Source organism: Oryctolagus cuniculus, chromosome 5 (assembly GCF_964237555.1).
Source record: "Oryctolagus cuniculus chromosome 5, mOryCun1.1, whole genome shotgun sequence".
In the NCBI taxonomy this organism is placed as follows: domain Eukaryota; kingdom Metazoa; phylum Chordata; class Mammalia; order Lagomorpha; family Leporidae; genus Oryctolagus; species Oryctolagus cuniculus.
In genome coordinates this window covers 57,656,340-57,669,646 of record NC_091436.1, presented here as the reverse complement: position 1 = coordinate 57,669,646, position 13,307 = coordinate 57,656,340, and the positions used below count along the sequence as shown (strand labels likewise).

Here is a 13,307-nt window from a genome sequence, read left to right as displayed (position 1 = left end):
TGCCAGTATATTTCTAAAAGCTTCCCAGGTGATTCTAAGGTGCAGTCGTAGCCAAGAACGCCTGTTTGTTTCCTTCCTTACCATTGTTAGTGACCTGAAAACCAAATCTCCAAGGAACATGAAGCTACTTCTCCCTTTGCGAGCAGAGATAAGTCTAGTAACTTAAAAATCTGGAACAATCAATTGAAATGGCCTAAACAGAAAATAACTGTTTATACCAAGCAAAGGTAAAATCTGTGTAAATAATTCAGTCTTCCCAACACTTTTACCAGGTATTAAAGGCAAAACAATTTTGTTTTGGCCAGAAATTATGGCTAATTAGCTAAGCTCTCCACCCTGCTCAGAGGTGCAGATAGAGGCCCACAGCAAAAATAATACATTGTGTGATTTGCTTGGCCTAAACAATAAAGAGTGGGGGAGGGAAGGGGTAATCTGTTCTTAACTTTACATCGTGGGCAGAGCACTGACACAAGCAACTCCGAAGGCCTTCTGTCTTGTGTTAGATTTTTACCTTCTGTCTTGTGTTAGATTTTTACGTCTGAAAACATTAGATTTGGATCAGAGCTCCGAAACAAAATGTTAATCCTTTCTCTCTCCATCCCCACCCCCAGCAAAATTCCTCTTATTTATTTATTCTTTGCAACTCCTGGTGGTTTTGTGACCAGGCTCTCTTCCCACTATTTCTTTGTGGCCAGCTAGGAGATATTTGGGTTTTGACCTTTTGGTATGAAAACATGCATCCTAGCCATGTTTTTGCGAGTCTTTTTTTCTCTTTGATTTAGGGAAGTGGCAAGAATGTGTGGAACGATTGCAAAGTTCACATTTCCTCTTCTAAACAAAAGGGCAGCACAACAGAGTTTCTCATTGACTTTAGGGATCTTTTCCTTAAAAATAAAAGGGGAGAGAAAGAGGAAAAGTAAGAAAAATCAGAAAACATCATTTTATGCTACCCAACACAATGACTTTGGGTAGAAGGTCAAGCAGGAATTGTCAGTTTCAGTAAAAGTGTTGTGAAAATCTGAAATGAAACTCTTACTCTGTCCAGGATCTAACTGTGTAACTTAGGGAAAATTACCTAACATGCCTTAATTTTGTTTTATCGTCTGTAAAATGCTCTCACAGGATTCTCACGTAGATTAAATTAGATAATATATGCAAAGCACTTGCTTAGTTCCTGGCAAGGAGCACATACTCCAACAGTGGCAACTCCTTATTATTACTCTAAATAATCCCCTGAAGGCTAACCTGAGCTACCTTACTGAAATTCTTCTCTGACTGCATCAAACTGAGGTATTACACAATTAAAAACAAATAGTGATTTGGGAGATTTCCTCAGTAAATGTAATTACAAGGAAAAAGATGAGAGTTAGCAAATGCAAAACTCACAGGATATATGAAAATGGGATAAACAGAAATAGCCCAAAAATATGAGGCTCAGGGGCCAGCATTGTTGAGACACCAGCATCCCATAGGACACTGGTTCGAGTCCCAGCTGCTCTACTTCCCATCTCGCTTACTGCTGGTGTGTCTGGGAGAGCAGCAGAAGATGGCCCTAGTGCTTGGGCTCTACATACATGTGGGAGACCTGGAAGAAGCCCCAGGCTCCTATCTTCAATTTGGCCTACTCCTGGCCGTTACGGCCATTTGGGGAGTGAAAAACCAGTAGATTAAAGTCTCTCCTTCTCGATCTCTTCCTCTCTTTCTATGTAACTCTGCCTTTCAAATAAATAAAAATAAATCTTAAAAAAATGTATGAAGCCAATGCTAGTTCCCAGTGATCCAAGTGGACCAATCATTACTGAACATGAGACTTGAGCTGATAAGAAATTAAGGGAGCCACTTTCACACTAACATCATTGAGTAACTAGAACATCAGGGCTGTGACTAACACACTGGAAAGAATTCACTTTAGCCATCAGCACGGGGTAAGCATACGTCCAAATAAGATGCTACAGCCTTCCGGAGTTCTGGTGAACTCTTCAAGAAGCAAGCGCCTGTAACCTGCTGGGTTATTGGCTCTCCGCCTCTGTGGGACCATCCAAGCAAGCAGCAACCCCACTTCCTGCTGCACTCTGGGTTCTTCCCGGGAGGGTTTGCATTCCAAGCTGGTCTCTGCCTCCCCAGGGACTCCTCTAGGCTCACAGCCTGAGGAATTCTATGGCTGTAAGAAGACACTCCAAGGAGATTGAGGATGGGAACTATTTTAACTTACAAACAAATCTGAAAGGGGGATGTGGCTCTGCAGTGGCAGATGAAAGAGATTTCGGCTTGTGAATCACTGAAAATAGAAGGAAATCAGACAAGAAGGGCCTTGTCCCAGAGTCATAGCCTCACTCAGAGATTAAAATAGGGCTGACCTTTGTCTCTGGGATCGCGTTGTCTCAGTCCTATTTAGCTGCTCCAGCGGAGGACTTCTGAGAACCTCCATCTGCATGTTGCGAAACCGCATCTCTGGGTCACGGGGTGGTCTCTCCCTGAACACAGAAGGGCCACTTATTCAGTGAGGCACTTAACCAGGGCTTGTGACTTCTAAGCCAAGAAAATGAAATTCTCATTTTCTTGCTAACGTGAAGTGAGAAAGAGTGAAATTTGACAGTCAGGAAAATTGATGCTCTCGGAGTGCTGTTGAAGTCACATGACCATCATCCACTCTGTCTCTCAGCCCTGCAGGAACCTGAAAGTCCGAATCCCCTTGTGTGGCTTCCTTGCTGGGAGAGCTCAAATTCTTACTGTTTTTTAAGACTTTGAGGTACAGCTTTGCTGAGCCAGATCAGCAGACAGAGGCGAACTATTTATAGCCAAGAGGCCTTGGGCCTAGGAATCTAGAACGTTGTTTTCTACTTCCAACCCTGCCAATGAATCACTAGCTCACACCCAAATTATTCTCTGTGCCTCAGTTTCACCTTCTATAAACTGGAGATAATCATAGCCATTCCTCTCTATGTTCGTAGTATATTGTGAGAGAAATGATTACATATGTGAGCCCCAGGGAGGAAAGGCATAAATCAAAGCACATTACTGTGTTTTCTTACTGCCAAATAGTCTCCATAATAATCATAGCTTTCTTTCATTAATGACCCCTGCTACCTGTGTCCTGGTAACCTAAATATCAATATATCTACATAACAGTACAACTGTTGAGGGTATCTGTTCTTTAAGACTTTGCTTTTAATTCATATAACATCTAATTTTGCTGAGTCACTTATTTCATTTTGCAAAAAAAAAAAAAAAGTTTTTTTCCTTGAGTCATCTTACCTAAGCTGCAGCAGCAGGAGTCAAAGCCTATAGTGCACCTCCCATACAATGCAGGGGAGCTACAGAGGTAGACCTTCAGTCTCAGCACGCATCATCCAATTAGACAGAGGTGCACATTTCACTTCCTTGCTTCTATTTCTTCAATATCCTCCATTGTTCTCTCTGACTTAACACCATTCAACCACATGTCCTGTTTGAACCACCCCCGTCAACCCCAAGGATTTCAAAACCTCTTTGGCATGAGCAAGGTTATGTGGTCCACAGGGCCAGACTAACTGCCTTGAAGTAGTTCTCTGTATGTTTATTAAGACCAGCATGTAACCATCAAAGTTGAGGTTCTATTTTTAATTTTAAAAACTGTAGTAAGATTCATATAACAGAAAATGTTAATGTTAAACATTTTTAAAAGTGTACAGCTCGGCAGTAGTAGTACATTCACATTATTGTGTAATCAGCACCACCATCCATCACCAGAACTTTTTCATCTTCTCAAACTGAAACTCGATACCCAATTGTCCCCATGCCCTATTCCCTCCAGTCCCCGAAAACTACCATCTCACTTTCTGTCTCTATGAATTGACTATTCTTGGCGCCTCATATAAGTGAAATCATACATTATTTGTCTTTTTGTGCCTGGCTTATTTCATCTAGCATAAAAGTTCATCCATATTGTAGCATGTATCTGATTTCCTTCATTTTTAAGACTGAATAATATCCTATTGTATGTATATACCATATCTTGTTTATCCATCCATCTTTGGACTTTTAGGGTGCTTTTACCTTATTTATTTACTTAAAATTGACTTATTTATTTGAAAAGCAGAATTACAGACAGGCGGGGTGAGGGGGGAGAGAAAGAAGGATCGATCTCCAATCCCCTAAAAGGCTGTAATAGCTAAGGCTGGGCCAGGATGAAGCCAGGAGCCAGGACTCCGTCTGGGACTCCCATGTGGGTGCAGGGACCCAAGCACTTGGGCCATCTTTCACTTCTTTCCCGGCTGCATGAGCAGAGAGCTGGATTGGAAGTGGAGCAGCCAGGACTAGAACCAGCAGTCCTGCCTGCATTGTGATATGGTGGATTATGCTGGCATTACAGCCATTAGCTGAACCCATTGTGCCACAGCACCTGCCCCTGCTTCTACCTTTTGAATATTGCAATACTTCCATAAACATGGATGTGCAAATATCTTTTCAAGATCCTGCTTTCAATTCTTTTTGTTGTATGCCCAAAGATGAAGTTGTTGGTTCATTTGTTAACTTTATTCATTTTTATTTTTTTAAGAACTGCCATATTTTTCCACAGTGGCTGTATCATTTTATATCTTCATTGACAATGCAAGGATTTTGATTTCTCCACATTGTCTCCAGTACTTGTTCTTTTATTTTCTTTCCTTTTCCTTTATTTTCTTTTTTTTTTTTTTTTTTTTTTTTTTAACAGGCAGAGTGGACAGTGAGAGAGACAGAGAGAAAGGTCTTCCTTTGCCATTGGTTCACCCTCCAATGGCCGCTGCGGCCAGAGCGCTGTGGCCGGCGCTCCGCGCCAATCCGAAGGCAGGAGCCAGGTACTTCTCCTGGTCTCCCATGGGGTGCAGAGCCCAAGCACTTGGGCCATCCTCCACTGCCTTCCTGGGCCACAGCAGAGAGCTGGCCTGGAAGAGGGGCAACCGGGAAAGAATCCGGCGCCCTGACCGGGACTAGAACCTGGTTTGCCAGCACTGCTAGGTGGAGGATTAGCCTATTGAGCCGCGGCACTGGCCCCTTTTCCTTTATTTTCTTTCTTTTCCTTCTTTCCTTCCTCCCTCCCTTCCTTCTTTCCTTCCTCCCTCCCTTCCTTCTTTCCTTCCTCCCTCCCTTCCTTCCTTTTATAGTAGCCATCTTAATAGGTTCATTAAAGTTCTATTTTTGATTAGCAATTAGGAGAAGGAGGACTAAACTTTAAACAAGTTATAAGACATTCTTATTTTTTTTGGCAATTGGACAGGATGATGAGGACTAAAAAAGAATGATTAAGAACTGTCTCCAAGAGTTGTACTTCTTGGTTGCCCTTGTTTTGTCTAGAGAGGAAGTGTACAAAAATGGCTGCAAAGGATGGCAGATTTCCTCTGCCAACTCCAAGTCAGCAAGAGACAACTGAGCCTCAGAAGGAAGTTCAGAAACTCTTCAATGCAACCTACCCACTATTTCTGCCACACATTTGATGCAAATGTTCTGGGTGACCTTGGGATGCACTTTAGTGTTCACTGTTTTGCACAGTTTCACTATGCACTATCAGAAGCAGATAAGCCACAAAAAGGAAGAGTAGGAGGGGTCTTCTCAGGAACTGAGCAGAGAAAGGGGAAAACATACATGGCTAACCCTGGTCAAAGGTAGAAGCAAAATGAGTAAGATGGGAAGTTAAGCTTAGAAAAACGGACTTGCTTCTGCTCTTCCACCCCAACCCCAGGACAGTCACTGACAGTTGACATCAGCTCTTTGGTGTACTGCTCACTTCCCTTTCTAAAGTGCTGATGTCCTGGCTCCTCTGCAGTGGGGTCTAACACTGACATGCTACTCCTTCTCACTCCACAGCCCTCTTCTGGGGGGTGCCATCAGTCTTCATTCTCTCTTCTACTTGGGAATTCAAAAAGTAGTTACTGGATACCTACTAACTATGAAAGGCAAACAGAAATGGATAACTTCATTTTTAATTTTTCTCTTCTCAAATTGTATTTAAAGTTAAATTAATCTTTTCCAAAGTGGCACACAAAGAAAAGGGCAATGAGAGTGCCCTGCTTCCAGTACAAGCAATTTATTGTCTGTAGAGAATTTAAAAATTTTAAATAATAAGAATCTTTGAACAATAATAAGCTAAAATAAATAGTAAACTCAAAGTCACTCTGTTTTTTACTTCCTCCATGCTTGATCAATTCTGAACTATGCCAATGATAAAATAACCCCACCTGAAACATCTTGTTGGCCAAGTTTTATGCAATTTTGTGGTTACTATTGAGTTTTAATAATATATATGCATATGATGGATTTCAAAAATTTATACCAAAATAGAGTTCTTTTCAAGAAAAAAAAATGTTTTTAAATATATTAGAGAGAGAGAGAGAGAACCTATTTACTTCCCAAATGCCTGCAATGGCACCTACCTGAGGTAAAAGCCCAGGGATTGGAACTCAGTCCATATCTCCCATGCGAGTGGCAGGGACTGAATTAATTAAAATATGCCTCTCAGGATCTACAGTAGCAGGAAGCTGGAGTCAGAAGTCAGAGCCAGTTATTAAACCCAGGAAATCTGATATGGGATGCAGGCATCTTAACCACTAGGTTAAAAGCCCACCTTATTTATATTTTTGTTCTCCAATTTTCCACAAACTTTTTGAAGTACCCTTGTATGTAATCTTCAAATCATAAGAAATATATTATTCAATAGTAAACATTCTCTTCCATGTGGAAATTGTCCAAGAACCCCCCATCAGAGGCAGCCATCCCCATTCTTTTTGAAACTAAATTGAAATATTTTGGAATCACTTGGGTTCGTCTGGATAACACTCTTTGGGTCCTATGGCTTCATATGTTTAAAACCATGGATTCAAACCAATAACTATGTAACCAAAGGGAAAAATGCTTGAGTTGCTTCCATTTTGCCTCTATGTGACAACATGGAGTTACTTGTATTTAAAAGCTTAAAGTACTATTTTGTCTAGCAGTTAAGATAGCCACATCTCGTACTGGTCAACCAGTGTTCAATTTCTGGCATCAGGTCTTGAGTAGTGTTTCCTGCTAATGCAAACCCTGGGAGGCAATGATGGTGTGGAGACCTGAAGTGGGAGACCTGGACTGAGTTTTTGACTTTGGCATTTTCCCTGCTTAGTCTCAACCATTGTGGGCATTTGGGTAGTGAATCTGCCAACAGGAGGTGTCTCTCTCTCCTCCTTTATGTCTGCCTCTCAAAAAAATGAAAATTATTTAATTTGTGGTCATAGGACAGAGTACACAGCAGTACAAAAATTTTCTCCTTTTCTCAGGAAATCATTATATTTTCAGTGTTTATACAGATAATTAAGATACTTTTGTCCTCTAACATTACTTGATTTTTATTTTACTTACTTTCCTGCTTATGTATATGTTATGTTCAAGAAAACTGTATTTTCTATGCTTCTCTTCCAGTCATTATTATTACTCATTTCATATTATGATTATTACAAAATGGACTTTTCATCTGGCAGTATTAAAAATGATGAGCACTGAGTGTCAACAATACTAAATACATGACTGCTCATAAGAAGCTTTCTCCTAAATAGTATATGATTCATTATTCAGTTTTCCAGACAGTGGGTTATGTGCCAGCAGATGAAAGATCTCTCTCTCTCTCCCTCTCTCTTCTCTCTCTGTAACTCTATCTTTTGAATTAATAAATAAATCTTTAAAAAACAAAGTTATATTTAAAAGATTTGCATCTGTAATTATCATGGTTCTGCTTCAAATAGCCTCTCACACATAATATCTGACAATTTGGGATACAAGACTAAAAGAAAATACAAAAAAATAATCTTTGGCCAATACTTCAAGGCAAGAGTCCTTTCTTTTTTATTATTATTATTATTTTTATTTTTTGACAGGCAGAGTGGACAGTGAGAGAGACAGAGAGAAAGGTCTTCCTTTGCCATTGGTTCACCCTCCAATGGCCACCGCGGCTGCTGCGCTGCAGCCAGCGCACCGCGCTGATCCGAAGCCAGGAACCAGGTACTTATCCTGGTCTCCCATGGGGTGCAGAGCCCAAGCACTTGGGCCATCCTCCACTGCCTTCCCGGGCCACAGCAGAGAGCTGGCCTGGAAGAGGGGCAACCGGGCCAGAATCCGGCGCCCCGACCGGGACTAGAACCCGGTGTGCCAGCGCCGCAAGGTGGAGGATTAGCCTAGTGAGCCGCAGCGCCGGCCCGAGTCAAAGACTTTTAAATGGAAATAGTCTTGATGATAAAACTCAGATATAATTTGTGGTAAGGTGGTCATTTAATAGATATTTATAAATTTATTCAGTGTGTGTGGCTTATTTTAAGATCAAAATTAGAATGTGTTGCATGTGCTAGCCACCATTTCAGTATCTCAGTCCTTGCCATTGATGCAGCTTTCCTTTCAGCCCTGGATATACAGAAACCAAAACCGCTGAAGCCGTGCAGTCAGTGGCTCTGGACTATGACAGATTGGGATGGTCCTGGTTATTGACAGCAATTGAAGCCAGACTGAATACACTGATACAACATTAACTTATTAGAGATCAAATTCTAGGCAGCCCCAGACCAAATGCACCAGATCTCTTATTTTATTTATTCTCCCATAAAGAAGAGGTCTGGTGTGTGTCAAAAACAAAGGGCCTGACCCTTCTCACATCTACTTCAAAAGATATCTGTGAGTTTTTCTAATCCAGTTCTGTGACTATGTTTAAGAGATGTCCACAATCATAAAGCCTCCTTGTGAAATTTTAATAAACACACAATAAATAAAACAAGTCTATTTCTATCAGACAGAAGCGGACCTAATAGTACAAATTGTTTGCTTGAGTATTCTGTGTTGAAGGTGGAAAGTTACATACGCAGAGCTTCTGTTGGTTTCTGCTGTTTTTATTTGTCTTGTATTGTCTTTATTTCATTTTGTAGAAAGAGCTAGTACAGTTTCTTTCATTGGTTGAATGTCTTAGGTAGTCCACCCAAGGACGATCACTTAGTCTAATTTAACGAAGTTCATATTCTTCTTCAACTGACAAATACACTGGCAGCACCAGTTGCTGCCCTATTCCGAGATCACTTACCTGTTTAAGTAGATGCAGCAAGAGCAAGAACTCAAGCCATACTTTCCTTGTGGTTCCAGCAGAGCTGCTGGTGACACACCTCGTTTTAAGAGAAGCAAAGAAGCATGTACACAGGCCATTCAAATTTGGAGGCCTTGCTATTTTGATAAAGAGAAAGATAATAAGTCTAAAGTTTAAAAGGGGACGGGGGAGAAGAGTAGAAGATTCAATGACATCTTGAATATAATTTTATTTTTTCCATGCAAGTTGCACACACACACACATACACACCACCACTACCTCCACCACCACACAGCACACAAATACACACCTTGTTCCTTGAGGAAACCAGGATTCCCCTAACTCTTTGAAAAAAATAATTATTCAATTGAATTTAAAATATAAGAAGGTTGATTATTGCTGGGCAATTAGGAATTCCCTCCTTGGAATTATCTTCTGTAGCTGTGATTAACATGAGATTTCAATCACTTCTTGGCCTTTTGGCTAAGATCAAGTGTAACATGAGACTTCATATCTTTTTTTTCCTTAATGGAATTTGGGAGAGGGTTCTAGTTCCTATCAAATAGAGCACCTTACAATGTTCTCTGAAGAACTTACAGGTGATCCAAGGGATAACAGAATGAAATTGAGCAAGATAAATGTTATATGGGAAATCAGTGAACAAAAATATCTGTAACCAGGCCCATTATTTTGTGAAATAATCTCTCAGGGCAAATGGTAATGGCTCCATCACACATGTAATTTTAAATAATAGAAAAAAAGTGAGAATATTCCATAAGGAAACAGTACATACTGGAGAAAAAGAAGGAAAATTATATAAATTTCCATCTGTTGAAGCTGGTGCTGTAACGTAGAAGGTTAAGCCCCTGCCAGTAGTGCCAGCATCCTATATGGACAGTGGTTCAAGTCTCTGTTGCTCCACATCTGATCCAGCTCCCTGCTAATGCTCCTGGGAAAGCAACAGAAGATGGCCCAAGTCCTTTGACCTCTGCACCATGTGGGAGACCTGGATGAAGCTCTGGATCTGGCTTCAGCCTGGCCCAGCCCCAGCCATTGTGGCTTTGTGGGGAGTGAACCAAAGGATGGAAGATATCTATCTCTCTCCCTCTTTCCTTCTCTCTCTATAACACTACCTTTCAAATGAATAAATAAATCTTTTTTAAAAAGTTACATTTAAAAAAATTTCCATTTGTAACTATCATGGTTCTGTTTCAAAAGACCTCTTCACACATCACATCTGATAATTTGAGACTTAAGACTAAAAGAAAACACAAAAAATAATCCTTGGCCAACCCTTCAAGGCAAAAGTTACAGTTTCATAAGGAAATAGTCTTGATAATAAAAATCAGACATAAGTTATGATAAGGTGCTCATTTCATAGATATTTACGTATTTATTCAGTGTATGTGGCTTATTTTAAGATCAAAATTGAAGGGCCGGTGCTGTGGCATAGCGAGTAAAGCTGCCGCCTGCTGGGCCGGCATCCTATATGGGTGGCAGTTCAAGTCCCAGCTGCTCTACTTCCGATCCAGCTCCCTGCTATGGCCTGGGAAAGCAGTAGAAGATGGCCCAAGTCCTTGGGCCCCTGCACCTGTGTAGGAGACCCGGAGGAAGCTCCTGGCTCCTAGCTTTGGATTGGTGCAGCTCTGGCCATTGTGGCCATCTAAGGAGTGAACTATCAGTTGGAAGACCTCTCTCTCTCTCTCTCTCTGTCTCTCTCTCTCTCTGCCTCTGCCTTTCTGTAATTCTGCCTTTCAAATAAATAAATAAATCTTTAAAAAAAAAAGATCAAAATTCAATTATGTTGTATGCACTAGTCACCATTTCAACATCTCTGTCCCCACAGCTTCACTTGAACAGTCATTCCAACTTTCAGGCTGACACAGGAAATACCATTCAGCATTAGAATACATAGGTCAATCAGGAAAGTTCCAGAGATATAACACAGGAAACCAACCGAATATTCAAATACTCATAATATGCCTAACATTTTAAACATTTTCTTCCTCATTTAAGCAAATGCTGAGCAAAGCTTCCCATGTTTGAAAAGCAACATTGGTGGACTTTCACAATGCCAAGTCCATAATTGTCATTCCTTCTTGTCACAGTGCATTTGTTTTCCTGAATTTATGTGATTTTTTAGGGCTCAAAAACGGCCTCTAATGCACTTCCATGCATTTTTATTTAAACTCCTGTCTTCACAGAGTACATTGAGAGTAAAATCAACCGTTTCATTGACAACATGCTCCTCGGAGTTCCTACCATGCTGGGGAGAAATGGAGACACCAAAATATAAGAAGCCTGTTTCCAGTTCTTATGAGGCTTAACCACAGGCAGGGGAGAAGGAGTGATGCAATTTTAATAACATAAATACAATAAACTTCTGTCCGTGCTTCTCACCTTTGAAGCATGGGTAACGTTACTTACTTGGTGGTAAGAATTAGACCAAATCATGATTTAAAAGCACTCAGGATAGTGTCTGGCACACATTCGTGCTGTGTTAAAGGCCATTGTCATTATGGGCAAATCGCCAGATGAGTAATTTTTTAAAAATCAGACACTGGGGAAAAGCTGCAATCAAGAAGAGGTGAGACAGCCTGTGGCGGCCCAGGAAGATTTCATGGACAAAACAAGACTTAAACTGGGCCTTGAGAATTGAGGAAGAACAGCTGAAGGCAAAAAAAGTCCCTGTTCACTTCCCAAAAATGGGGTTGGTAGGACTATCCCAAGTGATGACATATTCTTTCAAATGCTTTTCTTGGATGATACTGACAGATTGATTTCCCGTGTCTTTTAAACCTGTTTATCCAGGTATGTGCAAACATGGGAATGATCTCATTGACAAGTTAGTTATAATCCAACTTTGTTTCATTCCAGCCTCCTTTGGAGCATAACAAAGTGCTTACTACCCAGTGTTTCAAAAAAAAAAAAAAAAAAAAGCAGACCAATATCCCTAAGGCCTTTGGAGAATGGTGGGGGAAATGGTTTCAGAGCGGAAGAAGCTGCCTCTTCAGCAAAAGTTAGAGATCACTCTGGGGCAGAGAAAGCCCTGCTCATTCCTTGAGTCAATGGAAAGTCATCTCTTAACTCACTTTTGGGAAGCACTACCAGTGATTCAGCTCTGCACACTGTCTCACTGGAGTATCAACAGGATGTTTCCTTCAACAGCCTCCCTACCAATTCGGTGAAAGATGGGTTTCCCAGACTCCAGTGTTACCCTTTAGCATTCCTGCTATAAGAGGAGTATTGAAGGGGCAAGGGCAGTCTCTCCTTTATTAACATGACAGAGACCCTGAAATAGACACTATCACATTTACTTTCCAAATTGGGAACCTTTTGAGAATAAAACATATCATCTCTAATAATTCTGCCATAACAAATATAAATAGGAGATTTTCTAGGTAAATCAAGACATAGGAGTCTATCTTTAGGTTTTAGGTGTTATCCTCTAAGAATAAAGACAAACACTTGCCAAGTATTTGTTAAGCACATACTAAGCAATGGATACCTTGAGATATGTTAGAGATCCTATATTAACTGGACTTAAACCAGGCATTCCAAAATGGGATGGGATACAGATTTTGCAAGCCTCACTTAAGCTCTGTGCCAAATGCCTTCCATGTGACTACTATTAAGTAAGATGCTAAAATGCTTCACAGGGCTAGCATTGTGGTGAAACAGGTTAAGTCATTGCTCCTGACTATGGCATTGCATATCAGAATGCTGGTTTGAGTCCCAGCTGCTTTGCTTCTAATCCAGCTTCCTGGTAATGCACCTGGGAAGGCAGCAGCTGACAACCCAAATACGTGGACATCTATCACCCACATGGGAGGCCTGAATGAAGTTCCTGGAGCTTGGCTTCTCCTTGGCTCAACCCTGGCAAATAAACTGCTTTGCCTTGCTAGTAAATAAGTCTAAAAATAAATAAAATGCTTTATGGCTTTTGACTCACAGATATCATTGGCATAGAATAAGTGATTTTCAAAAAACATAAAAATATGTATGTACCATAAATATTTACTTCAAATTCCATGATAAGAATATTCTTTCAGGAATGAGAGTAAGCTGCTGACTGAGATGCCCACATCCCATATTGAAGCGTTGGTTCAAGTCCTGGCTACTTTTATTCTGATTTGTCTTCTTGCTAATGCATCCTGGGGCACATATGATGGCTCAAATGCTTGGACCTCTGCCATCCATATGAGAGACCTGCATGAAGTTCCTGGCTCCTGGTCAGCCTGGCCCAGTCCTGGATGTT

At 40.8% G+C, this 13,307-nt stretch overlaps 1 long non-coding RNA gene across 1 annotated transcript in view; it reads right to left on the bottom strand.

The window, feature by feature from the left end:
• Window positions 1–1,954: 1,954 nt before the first annotated feature.
• The window catches only part of LOC127492986 (uncharacterized), a 98,542-nt gene continuing 87,189 nt past the window's right edge, over window positions 1,955–13,307 (bottom strand). Inside the window, exon 3 of the long non-coding RNA XR_007922863.2 lies at window positions 1,955–2,474. This is a non-coding gene — a long non-coding RNA (uncharacterized lncRNA). The remainder of the gene's footprint in view (window positions 2,475–13,307) is intronic.